General features: G+C 34.7%; 1 pseudogene across 1 annotated transcript in view; it reads left to right on the top strand.

The window, feature by feature from the left end:
- The first annotated feature begins 8,304 nt into the window (after positions 1-8,304).
- Positions 8,305-21,469, top strand: part of LOC143240930 (zinc finger SWIM domain-containing protein 5-like) — a 119,386-nt pseudogene continuing 106,221 nt past the window's right edge. Inside the window, exon 1 of the transcript XR_013022058.1 lies at positions 8,305-8,679. The product of XR_013022058.1 is annotated as a zinc finger SWIM domain-containing protein 5-like (transcript). The remainder of the gene's footprint in view (positions 8,680-21,469) is intronic.

Below are 21,469 nucleotides of genomic sequence, written 5' to 3'. Positions count from 1 at the left end.
TTCATGTGTGATAGTATCAATAACATAACACTTTAAATAACCAGTTTATGTGTGGTAGTATCAAGAACATATCATTTTAAATAACCAGTTCGTGTGTGATAGTATCAAGAACGTAACACTTTAAATAAACAGTTCATGTGTGATAGTATCAATAACATAACACTTTAAATAACCAGTTTATGTGTGGTAGTATCAAGAACATAACACTTTAAATAACCAGTTCATGTGTGGTAGTATGAAGAACATATCATTTTAAATAACCAGTTCATCTGTGGTAGTGCCAAAAACATATCATTATAAATAACCAGTTCTTGTGTGGTAGTATCAAGCACATATCATTCTAAATGACTAAATCATGTGTGTTAGTGTCAAAAACATATCATTATAAATAACCAGTTCTTGTGTGGTAGTATCAAGCACATATCATTCTAAATAACTAAATCATGTGTGGTAGAATCAAGAACCTTTTCATTTTAAATAACCAGTTTATGTGTGGTAGTATCAAAAACCTTTTCATTTTAAATAACCAGTTGATGTGTGGTAGTATCAAGAACATATCATTTTAAATAACCAGTTTATGTGTGGTAGTATGAAGAACATATCATTTTAAATAACCAGTTCATGTGTGGTAGTATCAAGAACATATCATTCTAAATAACTAAATCATGTGTGGTAGAATCAAGAACATATCATTTTAAATAACCAGTTCATGTGGAGTGGTATCAAGAACATATCATTTTAAATAATCAGTTCATGTGTGATAATATCAAGAACATAACACTTTAAGTAACCAGTTCATGTGTTGTAGTATCAAGAACATATCATTTTAAATAACCAGTTTATGTGTGGTAGTATCAAGAACACAACATTTTAAATAACCAGTTCATGTGTGGTAGTATCAAGAACATATCATTCTAAATAACTAAATCATGTGTGGTAGAATCAAGAACATATCATTTTAAATAATCAGTTCATGTGTGGTAGTATCAAGAACCTTTTCATTTTAAATAATCAGTTCATGTGTGGTAGTATCAAGAACATATCATTTTAAATAACCAGTTTATGTGTGGTAGTATGAAGAACATATCATTTTAAATAAGCAGTTTATGTGTGGTAGTATCAAGAACATATCATTTTAAATAACCAGTTTATGTGTGGTAGTATGAAGAACATATCATTTTAAATAACCAGTTCATGTGTGGTAGTATCAAGAACATATCATTCTAAATAACTAAATCATGTGTGGTAGAATCAAGAACATATCATTTTAAATAACCAGTTCATGTGGAGTGGTATCAAGAACATATCATTTTAAATAATCAGTTCATGTGTGATAATATCAAGAACATAACACTTTAAGTAACCAGTTCATGTGTTGTAGTATCAAGAACATATCATTTTAAATAACCAGTTCATGTGTGGTAGTATCAAGAACATATCATTTTAAATAACCAGTTCATTTGATGATGTTAAGAATATAATCGTTTTAATAACCAATTGATATGATAGTATGAATAATTTATAACTAGTTCATATGGTGGTATCAAGGGTATCACAGATATGGTAGTATCAAAAATATAATATTTTAATTATACATTTAATATGGTGGTATCGACACTTTAAAAGTTTCAATAACCAGTTAATATGGCAGTATTAAGATTATTCCAATTTTTATAACCATTTGATACGGTAATATCAAGAAAATAGCAATTTAATAAACAGTTCGTCTGTATCATATTATTTTTTCAATATGTCAATGAAAATGTCCACTTCATATACTTTTCAATAATATGTCTAACAGGTTTTTGTACACGGGCTAGATTCTTCACTGTAGATGTCTGTGATTTGTTGGCGATGTGTGTCAACAATAAACGTACAACACAAACTTCTTTTAAAATAATGTGTATTCAAAACAAGTCAAACGTATGTACACAAATTCGTTAGACTATAGGTTATCACAGTTGAACATGGATCTTTAAATGATTCTCTCTTTATTCGAAAGTCTACACAGGCTGATACGGTTACTTTAGACCCAACTGACAAGACAAACTCTTTCTTCTCTTTTCTTTTATCGCAAGAGAATCAGTGATAAATTCACTTAACGTTAACACGTGGATTGCCTCAGTCGTATTCAGAGCTTTATATAATTCGCTTTTATGTCCACACAAGTTGGTTCAATTACTTTAAAACCCAAATGGCAAGAAGAACTATTTTTTCTTTCTCTGCTGTTACAATAGAAACTCGTTTCATAAATTGTCTTTCAGGGCTACACTGATAACGAGAGCAGTGTAATTTCATTGTTACTTTCATTAACTTACTTTCTCTTTGTATCTGCACGTATTTATGAGAAACAAGAGAAAAAATTAAAACTATTTAGCTCTCTGGTAATAAAAATATTAAACATAACGGAAAAAGCTTATAATCTTACGAAAGCCTAGTACCCTAATTAAACTATATGCATAATTGGACTCGTATCAGTTACGAAATGGAACTTGTTATCACTATCGCTACTAAAATAATTAACTTTTAACACTCTTGTTATGAAACTAAATAACCATTAAACAGTAATTTACTAAATAAACTAAATAATAACTATTAAACTGAACAGTCTTGTATATCCGACAGTGCCAGTTGAAATAGCTAGTTCATTTTTTCTGTAATTGAATAAGTAGTAAGTGGATTGTTTTATGTTTGACTATAGAAAGGCAACGCATATATTTGATCAAAAAAGTAGTGTATTTGAAGTACACGAATGGTATAATGACGAACTTTTAGGTTTTTCACATAATAAACCATCCGCTTGGATTTTGTGTGTTCCCAACTTGTATAGAAATAAACAAATATTTAATGTTCACAACGTGTCAAATGCGTTGTTATGAAAGAGTTCCTCTAACGTACATTATTTATAACCATTCTACCCAAACTCTTTTCGCTTGCTATTCTGTTTTCTATAAATCAAAAATACTACTACTTAAGAACGTCTTATAAATGCCACTCCTTGAAGTAAACGTATGTTTTTACCAGGTTGTAATGTAGATATGCTGTAAGAAAAAAAAAAAGATAAAAACAGAACCATGGATCACCCAAGTTGCTGTCATAGACGATCCATGTTTATCTAAGCCAGAACTTTAAATCTCTATAGAGAGGGGTATTATTGAATCAGTGCCAGTATTGCCATGGATACCATCTCTCAAAGGTGTAAGATCAACAATGTCATATGAATCACAAACAAAAGTAAGTAAAAAACTCAACAATTTTAGTTATATACACCCCTTACACACACATACACAGTCTCTGAGGGAGTGGAGGCTAAATTGAAACCCTTAAAGTACTGGCTTTTCTAAAACGTTGAGATATAATGAGTGACGAATCACTTCGAAAACAATGTACACTCTTGCTATTTACTGAAAATATAGTTACGATGGCTTATTACGGAAACAACTGACAAAAGTAGTATATTTGATTTTTTTTCTTGATAGAAGTATTAAACAATTGATATTATTATTTTAAACCAACATCTCTCTGCAGGTTGAAAATAAAAGTTTCGTTTGTTTGTTGTACGCTTCCAACCCTATTTCTACTGCCTTTAGCCCATATATGTAGATTTAACGTTTAACCACTAGGTGAACAAAAGTAATTAAAAGCAGCTTCAAAAATTCTAAAAAGATGTCTTGGTTGGTTAGTACTATCCTAATAAACAGTTTTGTCTGCTGTAAAAATTTAGGGTTTTCAAACGTCCATAAAAAGACATTTCGATGTTACAAACGTTTGTAGTTGTAACCCTGTTATTCAGCAGAGAAAAAGAAAGGCCTTTTGAACTTCTTTAGAACATAAGTACTTTCATTAATATTTCCATCCCCCGAGTTAGCACTAAATAATTCTAAGAGAAACTGGTACAAACCTTATTATAACTAACACGGGACTGAAACTCTTATCATACGGCTATTTAGTAATTACTCAAGTAATTAGAAATATTATAAAGTTCATTGCGACATCACACATGTAACAAGTGATCACTCTTCGCTTGTATCTAGGTCTAGTTTGCTCTCCTGTAGGGATAAACGGGTTGTTTTAAACGTGATATATTGGATAATTTTTCTATTGTTTCGAATAAGTGCGTGTACTTGTTAGATTTTGTTGTGAAAGCGTACTGATAACCTTAAGTGCCACCGTTTATCAAAAGAAAGTGGTTAAACTTCCACTAGCACACTGATACAGAGATGTTAAGGGCGACTGAATTATTTCAAAAGTCATGCCAAATTATGGACTGGATCGAGCGTCGCGCAGTGATTAAAGTGGTAGCTGTGGATCCAAGGATCGTAATTATCATTCCGTGACAGAAAAAAACAAAACAAAACAAATAGCGCTATGTATTTTGAGGTAGTAAATGCGTTATGAAGATAATAGTTAAATAACCTCAGTTTTTCGATCACACAAAAACGCTTTTTTTGTTGTTGTTATTATGTGCAAAGCTATACAATGGGCAATCTGTGCTCTGCCCACCATAAGTAACAAAACCAGTCTTTTTGCAGTATAAGTCCGCAGACACCCCTTGTGCCGCTGAAGGCCCATTTAATAGTTTAGACCAATAAGAGGAAATGTCCTCATTTGAGTTTTGTAGTATGTATAAACAGTTGTTTAGGAAAAGAGGCACTCTTAAATATATCTACTCGAAGAAGGAGAGAAACTGTCACTAGGAAAGGTTTAGTTTCAAGTTGTGGATATTGGTGTTTAATCATTTTGAAATTTAGCATATTTTACTAAATTAACTTTCATGGAAGTATATGAAATTGCAATACACTTATTTTATCTACGTAAAGAATAAAGAGCTGTTTATATCGAAAATTATTTTTATTTTATTTTTACTAATAACCTAAAATACTTTTAGAGGGCCTGGCATGTCTTTGCGGTTATAGCGTTCTTTTCGCAATTTGTGGGTCGTGGATTCGAACCCTGTCACCAAACATTGTAATTTGACAATCTATCGCATTATTCTTTGGCAAACAACAGCCCAAGAACCTATGATGAGTGATGTTAACTTGTTGCCCTTCTCCAAATCTCGCACTTTTAAATAGATTGTTTGTTTGTTTGTTATTAAATTTCGCACAAAGCTACTCGAGGGCTATCTGTGATAGCCGTCCCTAATTTAGCAGTGTAAGACAAGAGGGAAGGCAGCTAGTCATCACCACCCACCGCCAACTCTTGGGCTACTCTTTTACCGACGAATAGTGGGATTGATCGTCACATTATCACGCCCCCACGGCTGAAAGGGCGAGCATGTTTGGCGCGAAGGGGATGCGAACCCGCAACCCTCAGATTACGAGTCGCACGCCTTAACACGCTTGGCCATGCCGGGCCTCTTTTAAATAGAAACGTCTATTACGCATAGCTCTTAAACACGCATATACTTTATGTTTGAAACGTACCTGACATACCGTCACAATTAATTATCTGTTAATATTCAGCACAGTAACTGGTTATTTATTTATTTGTGAATTTTTCCTCTTAACAATATGTGTATTTCACAAAGAAAGGATTACATTAAGGTGTGTTTTATTTTTAATTTAGCTACTTCCACTGCAGCGGACTTGTTTTATCTGACTTCCCAGCGCTACACAGATGAACGAAGAGACGAAGAAAGCAGGCCTAATTCGCGTGGAACGTAAGTAGTTTGTTTGGTTTTCATCTTTAGTTATTTATTTATTACCGTATTTTATTCATTGAAATTCACATTTTGTAGGGGAAAAAAAATAGCAAGCCAGATACAATAATAGCAGATAATTAATTGTGACGGGATGTCAAATGTTATCCAAGCACCTAGTATTTTAGGATATTAGTGGTGAGAAACCAAACAACCTGTATTTTTGTTTTAAAATGTCATTGTTGGTTCAATTATTTACTAGGCATTATCTGTATTTCTACTGAATTTGCTAGAATACATATATGTGTGTAAAACCAAAAATCAGATTTAAAATACAGTATGTTAATAATATCTTTTATTGGTATTTCTGTAGAGATAATATGTTTTTCACTGCTCTTATGAACTTTAAAAAAAACACGTCATATACTTTTGCGTAGGCGGTAAGTGCACCAACATCTATATAAAACATATTTAAAAGGTGTTAATACAGTCTCAGATATAACGAAAATGTACAATTTGCAATGAACATCTTTTTTCTTCCAGAGAGTATATGCCAGGGATTTCTCAGCATTTTATTTTCATCCAAAAGTAGCACTCCCTTTCAATGGCATAGTGAAAAGTGGGACAGATAACCCCAGACGCTGGCCGACAAAGGACTCCCTAAAACTAGTTATTTGGAATTTTGAATATTGGAATAGAGGGGAAAATATTTTATAACAAATAAAACATTTTGACAGAGGCAGCAGGTTTTGGAGTGGGCCAACATGACCAGGTGGTTAGGGCGCTTGACTTGCGATATTAGATTGTGGGTTCGAATACCTGTCCTACCAAAGGAGCTCACCCCGCCAGCCATGGGGGTGTTATAATAATTAGCCCAAGAAGTGGCGGTGGATGGTGATGACTAGCTGCCTTCCATCTATTCTCTCACTGCTAAATTAAGAACTGCTATCACAGATAGTCCTTATAGCTTTGCACCAAATTCAAACAAATATTTTTTCTTCTTTCACAGCCCTTTGAGACCTAATTACAATACTGAGTCTCTGTTTACGCTTCAATTATGTAAAGGTTTTACGATAAAATAAAGTGAAAAGATTGTTAGTGAAATAAAGAATGTTGTTCAGGTTTATATTTCAAGTAAACTGAAGGAGAGAGAGAGTAGAAGCTTAAATACAACGCACAAGAATAATAATAAAGGCAAAGTCTTAGAATATTGTATTAGTCAATTACGAAAGCTAACTTAAAAACACTACTTCATAGTTACAAATATTGAATAAGTTTGTTTGATTGTTTTTGAATTTCTCGCAAAGCTACTCGATGGTTATCTGCGCTAGCCGTCCCTAATTTTGTAGTGTGAGACTAGAGGAAAGGCAGCTAGGCATCACCACCCACCGCCGACTCTTGGACTACTCTTTTACCAAAGAATAGTTGGATTGACCGTCACATTATGACGCCCCCACGGCTGAAAGAGAGAGCATGTTTGGTGCGACGGGGATGCGAACCTACAACCTCCAGATTACGAGTCGCACGCCTTAACCCACCTGGCCATGTCTGGTCAGTATTGAATAAGATGACAGTACAGTAGCCTGAGATATTCTTAAACTAGATGTTCTTTCGTATGGTTTTCGAAAACGTTCTGTTTCAAGAGCAATAAAATCAAAATTAAAAGTAGCAAGTACTTTTTTTTTTCAAGTTCATACGCCATGCTGTGTTGTATTTCAAGTTCATACGCCATGCTGTGTTGTATTTCAAGTTCATGCTGTGTTGTATTTCAAGTTCATACGCCATGCTGTGTTGTATTTCAAGTTCATGCTGTGTTGTATTTCAAGTTCATACGCCATGCTGTGTTGTATTTCAAGTTCATGCTGTGTTGTATTTCAAGTTCATACGCCATGCTGTGTTGTATTTCAAGTTCATGCTGTGTTGTATTTCAAGTTCATACGCCATGCTGTGTTGTATTTCAAGTTCATGCTGTGTTGTATTTCAAGTTCATACGCCATGCTGTGTTGTATTTCAAGTTCATGCTGTGTTGTAGCCTACAGAGTGCAAAATTTTTTCTCGTTATTCATATCATGCTGACCTATTTTCTGACGTCACGATAGTGCACATACAGCGTTACGTGATGTCATGCAAGTGCCTACTGAGTGGCAGACAACTGTATGATGGCGTAAGCAGTTAAAACAGGTGATACAACAGGCGGCATTCGGCCCCTTTTCGGTAAAACAAGAAGCGAAACAGAAACATCTTTTCGTTTGTATTTCTCTGTCGTTTTAGGTAAAATAACAAGTTTTACCCTTCTCACATTAACATACTGTCATCCAACAGGATTTTATCACATCTAGAATCCAAAGTTAATAATAATACTTCAAAGTTAATCCAAAGTTAATAATAGTAAGTTAACCAATACAGTGAACTCATTGAAAATTTTATCAACATTCATTATGGAATTTGCAAAATTTCTGGCTTAACTTCAATGCGTTAACGATTAGTTTGTACCTTCGTTTTGTTTATCACGTTGATATGTATTATATAATACATTTGTTTTTTTTATTCACCAAAACACGAGTTTTATAGCTCTGCGTAAACAACAGTTGAGCAGTTTCTCCTGATATGGATTTTTTTATTTCTAAAGCAATACGCATGCGTTTGACGAAGCTGATATCAGATGTTCAAGATGGCGGAGGCGAAGAGGTTGTGTTGTTTACGGGTCGGTAGTAATTCAGTTCAAAATAACAGTATATTAATGACCAACGACCCAAATTCAGTTATTTCGAGGTGCTCAGATAGTTTACTTGACATTAGTGCAAAAGTAGTGGCTTTACATATTCCATTCCAGAGAATTGAAGAACGATATGATCGCATACCTGAGCCTGTACAGAGACGAATAATTTACTGGTCTTTCCCACGGAACGAGAAAGATATATATATGTATTCGTCGTTTTCGTGTGAAAATAGTGGCTGTGCAGATCTTCAGAAACTACCTTTTTATCGTGGTTTACGAATATATGAAAGTGGATGTGTTGACAATGTTCTACAAGTTGGTAAGTGAAAAAAAATATTAAAAAAATAGGCTCGTAAGAGTAGGGAACAAAGAGGCACTGACGTGAGTGAGCTTTAACCGCCGTCCTAACGATTTAGGCCAGATAGCTGCCTAGTTGGACGTGTTTGCCGTAGGTGAATGCTTCACTCAACGGCAGTCGCTGCATAATGTAACGGACGGCCAGTGATGTGGTTTCCCCGAACTTGTTGTAAATGCGACCCATGTCGCCTGTGGGAACTCGGCCTGAACATTTTACCTTCATTTGTTCTGTGTTGTGCTTGGAATAGACATTCGTTAGAATTATTTGACTTTTTACGGGTGTAAATGAAATACATACCAACCGTCCAGTAAATAATTAACCCTTCCCGTTTTATTAACATTAAAGTTGTAACTTTTTTCATTTTAAGTTTAAGTTAAGACAAAAATAGTAGATTGAAAATTGACAGTTTATATTCATTTTTATTTCTAAAACTGTAAAGTATAAGAAAGTCAACTTTCACAGTAGCCAAACCTTGATTTCAAAGGTTAGAACGTTTCGATACACATTATTAAGTAATTATTAGACGATTAAGAATGGAGTAGCTTGATACGATGACATAGAAACAGTTGCAAACAGAAAACAAAAGTGTCTGTGCATTTTTATGTTCCTTTTAGTTAAATTGAACATTTAGTGAATGTCGAACTAAGTTGTTAGAAAAATTTCTTGCGATTTTATGGTTTCATTATTTTTCCCCAACACGTTTTGCATTTGCAAAATGTAATATTGGGAGAAAAGTTATCTGTGTTGTAACTTGAGGCTCGTGACACTTATCACACTGGTTTACTTTAATATTTTTAGCCGAAATATAAATGTAACAAATATCATTCATCGTATTAAAAAATAACTGATATAAAGATGAAATTTATGTCTTAGTATAGTAAGTTTACATAACAGATCACTAAACATTAAGTTAATTGTGACAGTAGATATTTTCAGTTTGAAGTGTGGTAAGGGGTAATGACCTACTTCATAAACGAACCCACACATGGAACTATAACGTGAGGTTATGTAAAACGACACTGTTAGATATATTATTGAATCCACTTTCATCTTCTCTATCAGACACTTTGTATTTAAAATCCTTTTATTGATTATAAGTTGTGGAAGTGAATTATGAACTTCGATTAATCTTGTCGAAGACACACAGTGCTTGCAGATGCACGTGTCTGCATGATACATCACTGTTTATGTAGGTATATTGTGACCCTTGTTGAATTTATTTTTGACACACTCAAACAACGATTGCACTGAAGCCGATAATCTGATGTCCTTTTCTAAGATAAACAGTTGGTGCTTTGCCTTATTGAATTCTTTTTCTAAGAAGTTAGACTTCCCCTTCCCCTATTTTAACTGTTTGTTGCAGCGTCAACAGTGACCATGACGTTGTTACGAACCTCGTTATCTTCGAAGCTTGACACGATACACATAAGAACGTATCATTATTACATTCTCGAATCTCGTGACGCCTTGTTGTAAGTGGCGTGTTTTTTTTGCGTTGCTAGCTTTGTACTCGGAACATCATGTTTGAAGTATGCTTCACTTGGGTCGTATATAACCTTTCTTTTAGGTTTCTTTACAGTATGTTTTTGTGTCACGCGCGAAGTGTAGGCTACTTGGGGAAAGGAGAGTGGCATTCGTAACAAGAAGTCCTTGGGTTAGGGGGGAGGGATATTCGCCTTCCGAGGAGTTGCTCTCTTGTTAAAACCGGCCAGCGTGAAGGCAAGCCACCGTGGATTGGCAGGTTCTTTCCTATCACGTGACATTTTATTAATAGTGTTGTTATATTGATAGTAGTGTTACCTAGGTAAACCAGTGTATGGTTTTGCTACAAAGTATTATTTTTCAAGAGTATTTGAATAAACCCGTATCCCCAAATGTGTTAGGTCTGTCATTTAAACGAGTTTCATGTATTTTTTAAATGTATAGAAAGTACGAAAGAGTGTCCAAGGTTTATTGCCAAATTATTTTATTTTTAAGTTTATTATATTTACGAAGTAAAACGTATTGTCTTAGAAGAATGCAACCGAATAAAAGGTGGAATTATCTTTGATAAACCTAATTTTAAAAGTAGAAGCTTTTTATAGTGACATTTTGTGATATGATACTGTGTTATTCGAAGCAAGATTCAACAGCAGGTAAAGAGAGCGACGTCAAACATCGATTCGTAATTTCAGTGTTTTCGTATTACAGATAAATACAGAACATTTAATGAACTTAAAAATACAGAGTGGCGTTTAGGTATTGACCGTAATATAGCATGACGTCGTAATCACGAATAACCCTGATCTGTTCAAGTAATGCACGTGACTAGAGGCCTCGCGGGTGAAATATCGAACATTCAATACAACTGGGAATGCTACATGAGCCATAGGCAGAAAATGCTAGCTTTCATTTGACAACTGAAGGGACCAATATCTCTAGGGTTAGAATAATCAGAGCAATTGCAAGATGTTGCAATAGTAATAATAATGTTCTGGAAAAAAAAAAAAACGTGCTTATTATTTAGTGATATGGATTTGAGAAACACTTAGCCATCTAAATACTTTGTTTTGTTATTAAACCTACTTACACATTTGTTTCATGTAACGAATTTACTGATATATGTTTACTTTAATATCGATATTTGTTTAGTTAAATATATACAATTAGAAATGCATATAACTTATATTGTTGAATGTGTACTGCGAAATTCTTGCCTATTCAATAAATTTGTAGAAGATTCTCGATTGTAAGAATCAACTGTGTATACCAGTGATTGCTAGTATTGCTGCTAACTGAACTTTCGAGAACCTCACCGTAAAAGTTTATAAATCGACGCGCCAAGAGACAGTATATTGTTGATGGTTTGCTACAGCTGGTATACTATAAATTTTGGAAGGTGTAACTGTAGTAAACGCTGAACAAGGGGGAAACTACAGATATTTGACCAGGAACATGTATAGATTTCGAACATTACAAACGGTTTAACTTCAGAGAATTAACTTTGAACGTTAGTACTGTATTTCTGTGAAGACATTAGATATTTTGCTGGTGAAAAACACACGTGCTCGGTAAAGCAGCTAACTTGCTAAATACCAAGGGAGCTGTACTGATATCAACTCGAAATTCATTCGCTCATCTTGCACCGTCGATAAAATAGTCAGTTCCAGACCAGACCAAAAACTCAGCATTGTTTTTAAGTTTGTGAAACTTTTGTATATAAATAATTATTTGTAATTTTTGTTGTAAATTTTATTGTTGTTTGTTTATTAGAATATATGTGTGTTAAGATATAAAATTTTGTGTATCAATCTTGTTGGCAAATATCATAAATTTGATACATATTGACATTCAGTTAATTTCTAAATTCAGATTCAGATTTCTGGCTATTTCAGATTGTAATATGTAACATAATAAATTTGAGGCTCGTTCGTGATAAATAAGAATACGTAACCTTCATAGGTGATTCAGAATCACCAATTAACCACTCACATTGATGCACTGTTTCAACTTGATAATTTCTATGAGTTATGTTTGTGTTATTGTTGAACAAGAACGTAACATTACAAGACATTCACTTAAAAGTTTAAACAAAATTTATGAATGTGTAACACAGTGGCTTATCGTAGATAGCAAGGAGAGAGATATTGCTGGAAACTGCCCTGATAATTTGTTTCTGTTCTCTGACTCTGATAATTCTTCATGTGTTGCATCTTTAAAAGGCCTTAAAAGACTAGGCTTTAGGTATCATTGTAGATGCTATGCTAAATTTACAATGTAACAAGAATAACGAATGTTAAAAACGTTTAGATGAAGCTAAGAACGCAGATAGCCTCCCAAAGGTAACTGATAACATCCAGGGTTGGAGTAGCCCAGCCTTAAATCTCTACTATGGTAGAAATGGTAGAACTAGAGAGATCTTATCTTGACTCCCGTGCTGATATGATCAGTGGAGGATTTGCTGTGCAAAGACATGAGTAGTATGGTTTCTCCAGGTGGCTGTGAATCAAAATATTGAACAAATACTGAATCAGGACTCGAGGAGTAAAACTGGACTAACTGGTATGACTATAAGAAAATGCAAATCTCATATCCGTCTCGTGCAGAAATCAGTAGCCAATGCAAAGAAATGGCAGGTAAAGGCACATCAACCTTCCCAAAAAGTAAGTCAAGGTTTGCATCCAATGAAATAGCTGTAAAGTGTGCAGTATCCACAGCCACGTTCATATGCAGCATTGATGATGATGATTGGGTGAATTTATCCACAGGTAATACTTGTTTCATCTGAAGTGCAGAAGGACTTGCTACATATTGAGGAATCTTCAGAAAAGGCTGAGACGGGATGAAAAGGAAATCTGATCTCCAATAAAGCAAATGAACATGAAAACATTTTTTGGTGTAGTGCAATCTACACTGATGACGAATGTTCAGACTTATTTAGTAAAATGGTTGTTATTGGCAAAGCAAATAATGTGTAGGATACTTTGACAGCCAGCCTTCATCCCAACTCCCTTAATTGGACCATTGCAAAGACAGAAAAATCAAAAGGTCTTTCATCTTCTGGAGAATTTTGCATTTCAAATTGACCAGATTTTACAGAAAATCTGCTTCCTTCCTCAACACCAACTGTATGGATCTTGAATAAAATGTCATTATTCAAAGGATAAAAGATGTACCTGTCACGTTAATCCTTGGAAAGGTAGTTCCTGCTTCCAACATCGACGGTGCCAAGAAGATAGACTGTGTGACAGACCTTTAACCACCACACAACATAAAAAGGAAGTGGAGGGAGCATTGATAAATAAGCCGAGGATAAGTCATTGGAAAGGATAAAAAAACCTCAAATCAGTTCAAGAAGGTTTTATCTTATGGTCAGAATAAAGAACGTGCGAGCAATGGAGTAGTTCAAAGGAACAAGTACCTAAGGACTTACAAGTGTTCATAATACATTGACACCAGTGTTTTCTATATAGGTCAGTGATGGGAAGTGAAATATCAAGGCAACGAAGGGGCTTTGCTTTGATCATGTGAAGCAGACACACATAGCAATCATGCTGGGAAGTAGTATACCACTATCCAAAACCAAGATACGGGTGCCTTTGTCTTTGCTACTGCTTTCGGTGAGAAGATCAGCAGCAATCTGTACAAGCACATGGTCAGACTTTAGGATTGCTCAAACGAACATATTCTCCATAAAAATTGGAGAATCTACTTATAATGCAATGGTAGGCTTTCAATATTTCACAGGTTGCGATAGTGTCAGTGCTTTTAAAGACATGGAAAAAGTCAAAGCAGTCAATATCGTGATTGAAAACATTTGCTATTAAAGTGTATTTCAGGCAATTGGCAGCTGGAGAACATTCACTTGCCAACATTGGAGACATTTGTTTGCTAGTTGTGTTATAAGTGTCACATATATACTCTGAATATGAGGTATAAAATATTTAAATGCTGTTGCAAAGTTCATACTACGTATTAAGTACCTTCACAGAACATTTGTTTGTTTATTATAAAACTTAATACGATAATGTTCTTTGTTTGTTTGATGTTAAACACAAAGCTGTACAATGGACTATCTGTGCTCTGCCCACCACGGGTTTCGAAACCCGCTTTCTAGAGTTGTAAGTCCCAGCTGTGCTGCTGGGGAGAAAGCAATTTTGAACCACCGAAACCAGATGTAGAGAAAGTAATAGTGAACCAACGAGATCAGATATAGAGAAAGCAATAATGAACCGGCGAGATTAGATGTATAGAGAGCAATAATGAACCGGCGAGATTAGATGTAGAGAAAGCAATAGTGAACCAACGAGACCAGATCCAGAGAAAGCAGTAGTGAACCAGCGAGACCAAATGTAGAGAAAGCAACAGTGAACCAACGAGACCAAATATAGACAAAGCAATAATGAACCAGCGAGATCAAATATAGAAAAAGCAGTAGTGAACCAGCGAGACCAGATGTAGAGAATTTCAACAAATGTTTCCGTACGAGACGAATTTTTATGATCAGGAATACCCTTTATTGTGAACTCTTAACCTGTGTACAACAAGTGTGAAACTTGGCATCAGTTATATGAGCATCAGCTATTGCTCGTGATTTTAGTCTCTGGTCAAATGATAACAAAACTGTAAATGTCCCTGCATTTCTTTAATGGTATATAGTGTGGGATGGGTTTCTCTCCTCCTTGGTAATCAGAGAGATGTTTTGAAAGTTGTGTGTGATAAGTTGGGGGTATCAAAACAAGTATCACCTTTCAAATAACCATAATTAAAAAAAAAAAGTTTCTGCACTAACAACACACCCACACACGTAACAGGCAACAGTAACATAAATAAAAGTGGGTGTTTATAACAGGCAACAGTAACATAAATAAAAGTGGGTGTTTATAACAGGCAACAGTAACATAAATAAAAGTGGGTGTTTATAAGAGGCAACAGTAACATAAATAAAAGTGGGTGTTTATAATAGGCAACAGTAACATAAATAAAAGTGAGTGTTTATAACAGGCAACAGTAACATAAATAAAAGTAGGTGTTTATAACAGGCAACAGTAACATAAATAAAAGTAGGTGTTTATAACAGGCAACAGTAACATAAATAAAAGTAGGTGTTTATAACAGGCAACAGTAACATAAATAAAAGTGGGTGTTTATAACAGGCAACAGTAACATAAATAAAAGTGGGTGTTTATAACAGGCAACAGTAACATAAATAAAAGTAGGTGTTTATAACAGGCAACAGTAACATAAATAAAAGTAGGTGTTTATAACAGGCAACAGTAACATAAATAAAAGTAGGTGTTTATAACAGGCAACAGTAACATAAATAAAAGTGGGTGAATTTAACACGCAACAGTAACATAAATAAAAGTGGGTGTTTATAACAGGCAACAGTAACATAAATAAAAGTGGGTGATTTTAACACGCAACAGTAACATAAATAAAAGTGGGTGATTTTAACACGCAACAGTAACATATATAAAAGTGGGTGTTTATAACACGCAACAGTAACATAAATAAAAGTGGGTGATTTTAACAGGCAACAGTACCATAAATAAAAGTGGGTTTTTCTAACACGCAACAGTACCATAAATAAAAGTGGGTTTTTCTAACACGCAACAGTAACATAAATAAAAGTAGGTGTTTATAACAGGCACCACGACATAACTAAAAATATGTGATTGGAACAAGTAACAGTAACCTTAACAAGAGTTGCTCTATTTCTGTAGTTGCACTGAGTGCGGATTTTCGTCAGGGTGTTTAACGTTGTGTGTGAGGGACTTGACCGAAAACAAAATATGGAAACTTCTGTGATAAAGATAAAATGAAAAATTGCATCGTTACAGTTGATTTCGTGTAACTTGTATACGTGTCTATATTTCCTCTATATTTGTGTGTTTATATATATACACACACACATAACCTAAGAAGGTCGAAACGTTGTTTTACTAGTAAAAATGTTAATACCCATACCAGGTGTCCTGATATACATTTTTTTCGTAATATTAAGCCACAGTAAAGCGTTATGTACTGATCTTTAATTCAACTCATAGCTCCGTCATCTCTTGAAGGATTTGAGATCAAATTACATTCTTGGACTCAGGAGGTCAAAACCTTTTGATTGATGTATTTGACCACGCGCAAGACCTCGTAGATTAATTTACTGTTATTATGCTTGAAATAGTTTCAATTTGAAGGTAAGTTGGTAGAGACCTGTATAAATAATAAAATCCAATCTGGTTTACACGCGTCTCGCACTTGGGATCGCTGGCGCACAAAAGTATCGTTGAGGAGAAAGATAAAAAGTCTCATGGATTTTTTACTGTAATCTCGCCTAAAAGAATTCAAGTGCAGCGGCTGTAGAGGATTCCCTTTTGTTAAAAACATATTATTGATATTATAATTGAAAATTTGTAAAATATATTCCTGTTTGAAAATTTGTTTTTGTTACAATTTATTTAAGTATTTGCTCCACGTATTTATCATTTCTGAAGGGGCATATCAACATATAACTGTGTTTTGTAACGGATTTACTGTCATATATTTATTTTAATATATATATGTTTGTTTTAAATTTATAAATTCGTTTAACTTTTGTTGTTAAGTATATGTCGCGCCCGTTTTTTTAGATTTGTAGAAGATTCTCAGGTGTAAGAAGCAACAATTTGTGTTTTACAAAAGCGCTAGCATATCTTAGAATATTGTTGCCGACTAAACTTTCGAGGACTTTACCCTAAAAGTTTATAAATCGATGCGCCAAGAGACAGTTTTATATTATTGATGGTTTGATACAGTTAGTATACCATAAACCTAGAAAGCTATAAGTGGGATAAATGTTTTTAATTTGAAAACTACATGTATTTTACCAGGAATATTTGTAGATTTCGAACTTTACAAAGTTTATATCTTCAGCAGATTATCTTCGGATGGAGAACATTACATAACCCACATGTGATTAGGAAGAGCTAGCAAGCTCTCCATTAAGTTTAGTGTAACAATATCAACTAATAATTAATTCGCTCATCGTGAACCGTCGATAAAATATTCAGTTCCAAAACTTTGTATATAAATAATTATTTGCAATAATAAGTTGTAGTGTTGTTTGTTTATTAAAATATATTTGTGTTAAGAAAGAAAATTGTGTGTACTAAACTTGCTGGCAAATATCATAAATTTGATTCATAGTGACATTCGCATAACCTCTAAATTCAAGTGAAAATTTCCAACTATTTTAAATCGTATTACGTCACAGTTTGTTGTTGTTTTTCATCGACAACTAAAATTGAGGTATTTTTAAATGTTTTATTTCAGAAGTTCTATGTAAATAAGTGACAGACAAAATATTTCACATGAAACAGATTTTACATTTTTTATAGCACTACACAAGTCTAAAGTTTAGAGTTACCGATAGATTATTTAGTTCGAATATTTTTCAAGTATGTAGAGTTGTATCATGTTACATTCTGAATATTTGAAACGTTATCCATTGATTTAAGACCGTGACTGTTGCATACCCATTGACTTTAGACCGTAGTTGTTGACTTTTTTTTAATTTAGCCAAAGCAGTACAAGAGCTATCTGCGCTAGCCGTCCGTAATTTAGCAGTGAAAAACTAGAGGGAAGGCAGCTAGTCATCACCACCCACAGCTTGCTCTTGGGCTACTCTTTTACCAACGAAAAAGAGTAACTGCTTTTTTTCGAGACCGGGTAGAGACACATACAAATTATGTGTCAACTGTTGCCTGAAGTTAAACTTTCTTGTATAACTTTTTTTTTTACCAATACGTGCATGTACGAATAACTCAAGGGTTTATTAAAACAAAACGTTTATCTTCCATGACTACCATATCGAACATTATGTAATTAATACATTTACTCTTTTATGACTGATAAGAATAATATTAAGGCGAATTGTATTATTATATGTTATTCAAATAAGACTGTGACCAGATGGGCCAGTTTATAAAGTCACGATTTGACATATTTGTAGTAACGTTGATTCTGACACATGTATCTGTTTCTCCACCTCTAAGGTTTCCTACAAGTAGCCGCATTGAAGACGTAACATGAACTCCACGTGACCGCGCCTCCTTAATTGTGTAATCACCAAATGATTTGTTCTAAAACCTGTGTGGATTTAACATGAAAATTTCGTGATAACCGGATGTTTTCCCAAAGAAGTAGGGATTGGATGTTCTTAAGAGCGCTCACTTTTTTTTTTTTAATTACGTGGATTTGATTACCGGAAATTATACTATTAGTCACAGCAGTTGACAAGTGTATTCCGCGTATTACAATTTTCAATCCGCTTTTTAACCTCCATGCAGGAAGCAACGCTTATAAACACATATCTCATTGTGTAATTGCGAAAGGTGGGAAATACTATGACATCATGGTATAATATACAGCTTCTATTGAAACGTTATCCATTGATTTAAGAACGTGACAATTGGATACCCATTGACTTCAGGCCGTAGTTGTTGACTTTTTTTTTTTATTTAGCCCAAAGCAGTACAAGAGCTATCTGCGCTAGCCGTCCGTAATTTAGCAGTGAAAAACTAGAGGGAAGGCAGCTAGTCATCACCACCCACAGCTTGCTCTTGGGCTACTCTTTTACCAACGAAAAAGAGTAACTGCTTTTTTCGAGACCGGGTAGAAACCGGATTTCGATAACCGTTGTGAGAAGAGCAGATAGCCCATTTTGTAGCTTTGTGCTCAATTCCAAACAATCAACCTTTCGAGACCCAGGATTTACAACAGATAAAAGTGCCTTAATATGTTCGTATAATATAAAAACTACTGTGTCGGATATATTTCTAAACTCCTATCATTATATCTAGGCCCTGCATGGCCAGGTGGGTTAAGGCGTTCGACTCGTAATCTGAGGGTCGCGGATTTGAATCCCGGTCGCACCAAACATGCTCGCCCTTTCAGTCGTGGGGGCGTTATAATGTTACGCTCAATCCCACTATTCGTTGGTAAAAGAGTAGCCCAAGAGTTGGCGGTGGGTGGTGATGACTAGCTGCCTTCACTCTACTCTTACACTGCTAAATTAGGGACGGCTAGTGCAGATAGCCCTCGTGTAGCTTTGCGCGAAATTCAAAAATAAACAAACAATCATTATATCCGGGAAGTTTGCTTACGAAAAGACTTCTTATGTTTGGACGTGGTGTTGGTGATAGCTGCCCGACATCAAATAACTATAAGGAAGGTAAGAACAACAAAACTTTGGTAAATAAAAGAGCTAGGCGCTCGACTCGAAATCTGGGGATTGCGAGTTCGAATCCTTGTCCTACCAAATATTCTCGCCCTTTCAACCATGGGGGTGTTATTATGTGACAGCCAGTCGTACTATTTGTTGGTGAAAGAGTAGCCCAAGAGCTGGTGGTGGAGAGTGATGATTAGCTATCTTCCTTCTAGTATTTCACTGTTTTGCACGAGATTCGAAACAAACAAACAGTGAGAAAGTTACGTAGATCTGGTTACTGCATTTAAAAAAAGTAACCAAACAAGATAGGGATGGTGATAGTGGACATACCACTTGATCCGGCTAATGGTGAAATAGGAGACTAAACTGTCTCGACTTTATATTTAGAATAAAATCCCTACATTACTGGGTTACCAACTTTATCAAACACTTGGTGTTTAAATAGAATCTTAGGGATGGTGATAGTGGACATACCAATAATGTATTTAATTGCGTTTATGTTTCTAATACGCTATTAAGTTTAACATAATAAAAGTATTTTGCTCCTGATTTTCGTTTGTATTCAATGTCCGGTGCATCACGTTGCAGTGAGTGTCCAACAGTAGTCATCAAGCATTGACGGATTCCAGTTGTCCTGATATCGTTTTTCCATTGTAGCAATGCCCTGGTGATATTGAAGATTTCGATGAAACGGTACGTCATGGTCAAATTTGGATGTGATTTTCGTGATCAGCAGCCAAAAATCTATAAGGAACACCCAACAGTGTTCAAGAAGCAAAAACGTTGTTGTGCGGTGTTATTATACTTTTCTTTGGATTACTACTCTTATGAATGTTTTTTTTACAACATATTGCGCTTAGCAACTTTGGTTCTATTTGTTTCGCCAGTGAAGAAGTCAATAACATAGGAATTTATTCATCGTGTAAAGTCGAGACAGCTCAGTCTGCTGTGTAATAATTAGCCCATCAAGTGATATGTCCACTTTCATTTATATCTTGTTTAGTTCCTTTTTTTTCAAATTCATTTGCCATACCTAGAAAGTTGTTGTTTTTATATTTAGCGATAAATTTTTCCCTCTAATACTTGTTTGTTTACTTTTTATGAGATGGCGTACTAGGTTATACAGTGTATTCTAAAGCCGTATCATTTTTTTATTGAATTACAATAAAGTAGGTAGTCGAGTTTCGTGAAGACTGCTTTACCCTATTAACAGATGATGAAATCATAGTTATTACTAGAACTAGGTAGGCGCTAGATCTGTTGAAGAAAGATGATGATGAACGAAAATAAGAAGAATCTTCGTTTTTGACATGGGACACTCTAGATACCTGAAAAGCGGCATGTACAACGGAGATAGAGCGAATATGCCAAGTAGCTCTTCATATCTAGCTGTAGAGAAAAAAAATCTAGGTGTCTTTTGTATTGCTCTAATACAGGCGATAGTGCTATTCCTACGTTGAGAGTACTCTCTGATAATGAAACACATCTCTAAAAGAACCCACAATTTTTAACAGGAGGACAGTGCTTTGTGGTGTTACGTTTGTAATATCTACAGTTCTATATTAATTGAACTTGGCATCATTTTTTAACTGATTTGTTAGGTATGTCTACTGTAGTCTTTAAGTTGGTTTGAAGTCCACCAAGGTATTGCCATTTCCTGTTATTTAAACCAGTCTGTCCTGCTAAATTTCATCTGATACACAGATCAGACACAAAGACATTACGTAAATGGAAAATACAGAAAGTATATGATAAAGATTTATACTACTGCAAGTAACAAATTTTAGTTATCAATTTCCAACGTGTAAAATTTGCATAACATTAATTTGAAATAGTAATAACGCAATTGCCGAATAAAATCGAGGCCCCCTACATGTGCTTTCTGAGACAGAATCTGCGCTTCTTTATTGATTGCAAGTGACAAACATCTGAGCGACAAGTGTTTTCTGCTTTATTCACAATTACCGGCGATTCGTCGCATTTCTGAAAAATTATGCGACGACGTTTTCTCAAGTAATTGAATGACATAAAATTTCGCATTTCGAGATTTTTTGTCGAGTACTTGTA

Source organism: Tachypleus tridentatus, chromosome 13 (assembly GCF_004210375.1).
Source record: "Tachypleus tridentatus isolate NWPU-2018 chromosome 13, ASM421037v1, whole genome shotgun sequence".
NCBI lineage: Eukaryota > Metazoa > Arthropoda > Merostomata > Xiphosura > Limulidae > Tachypleus > Tachypleus tridentatus.
Note: the sequence above shows the minus strand (reverse complement) of the source record. Positions and strands in the feature narration are given on the sequence as shown.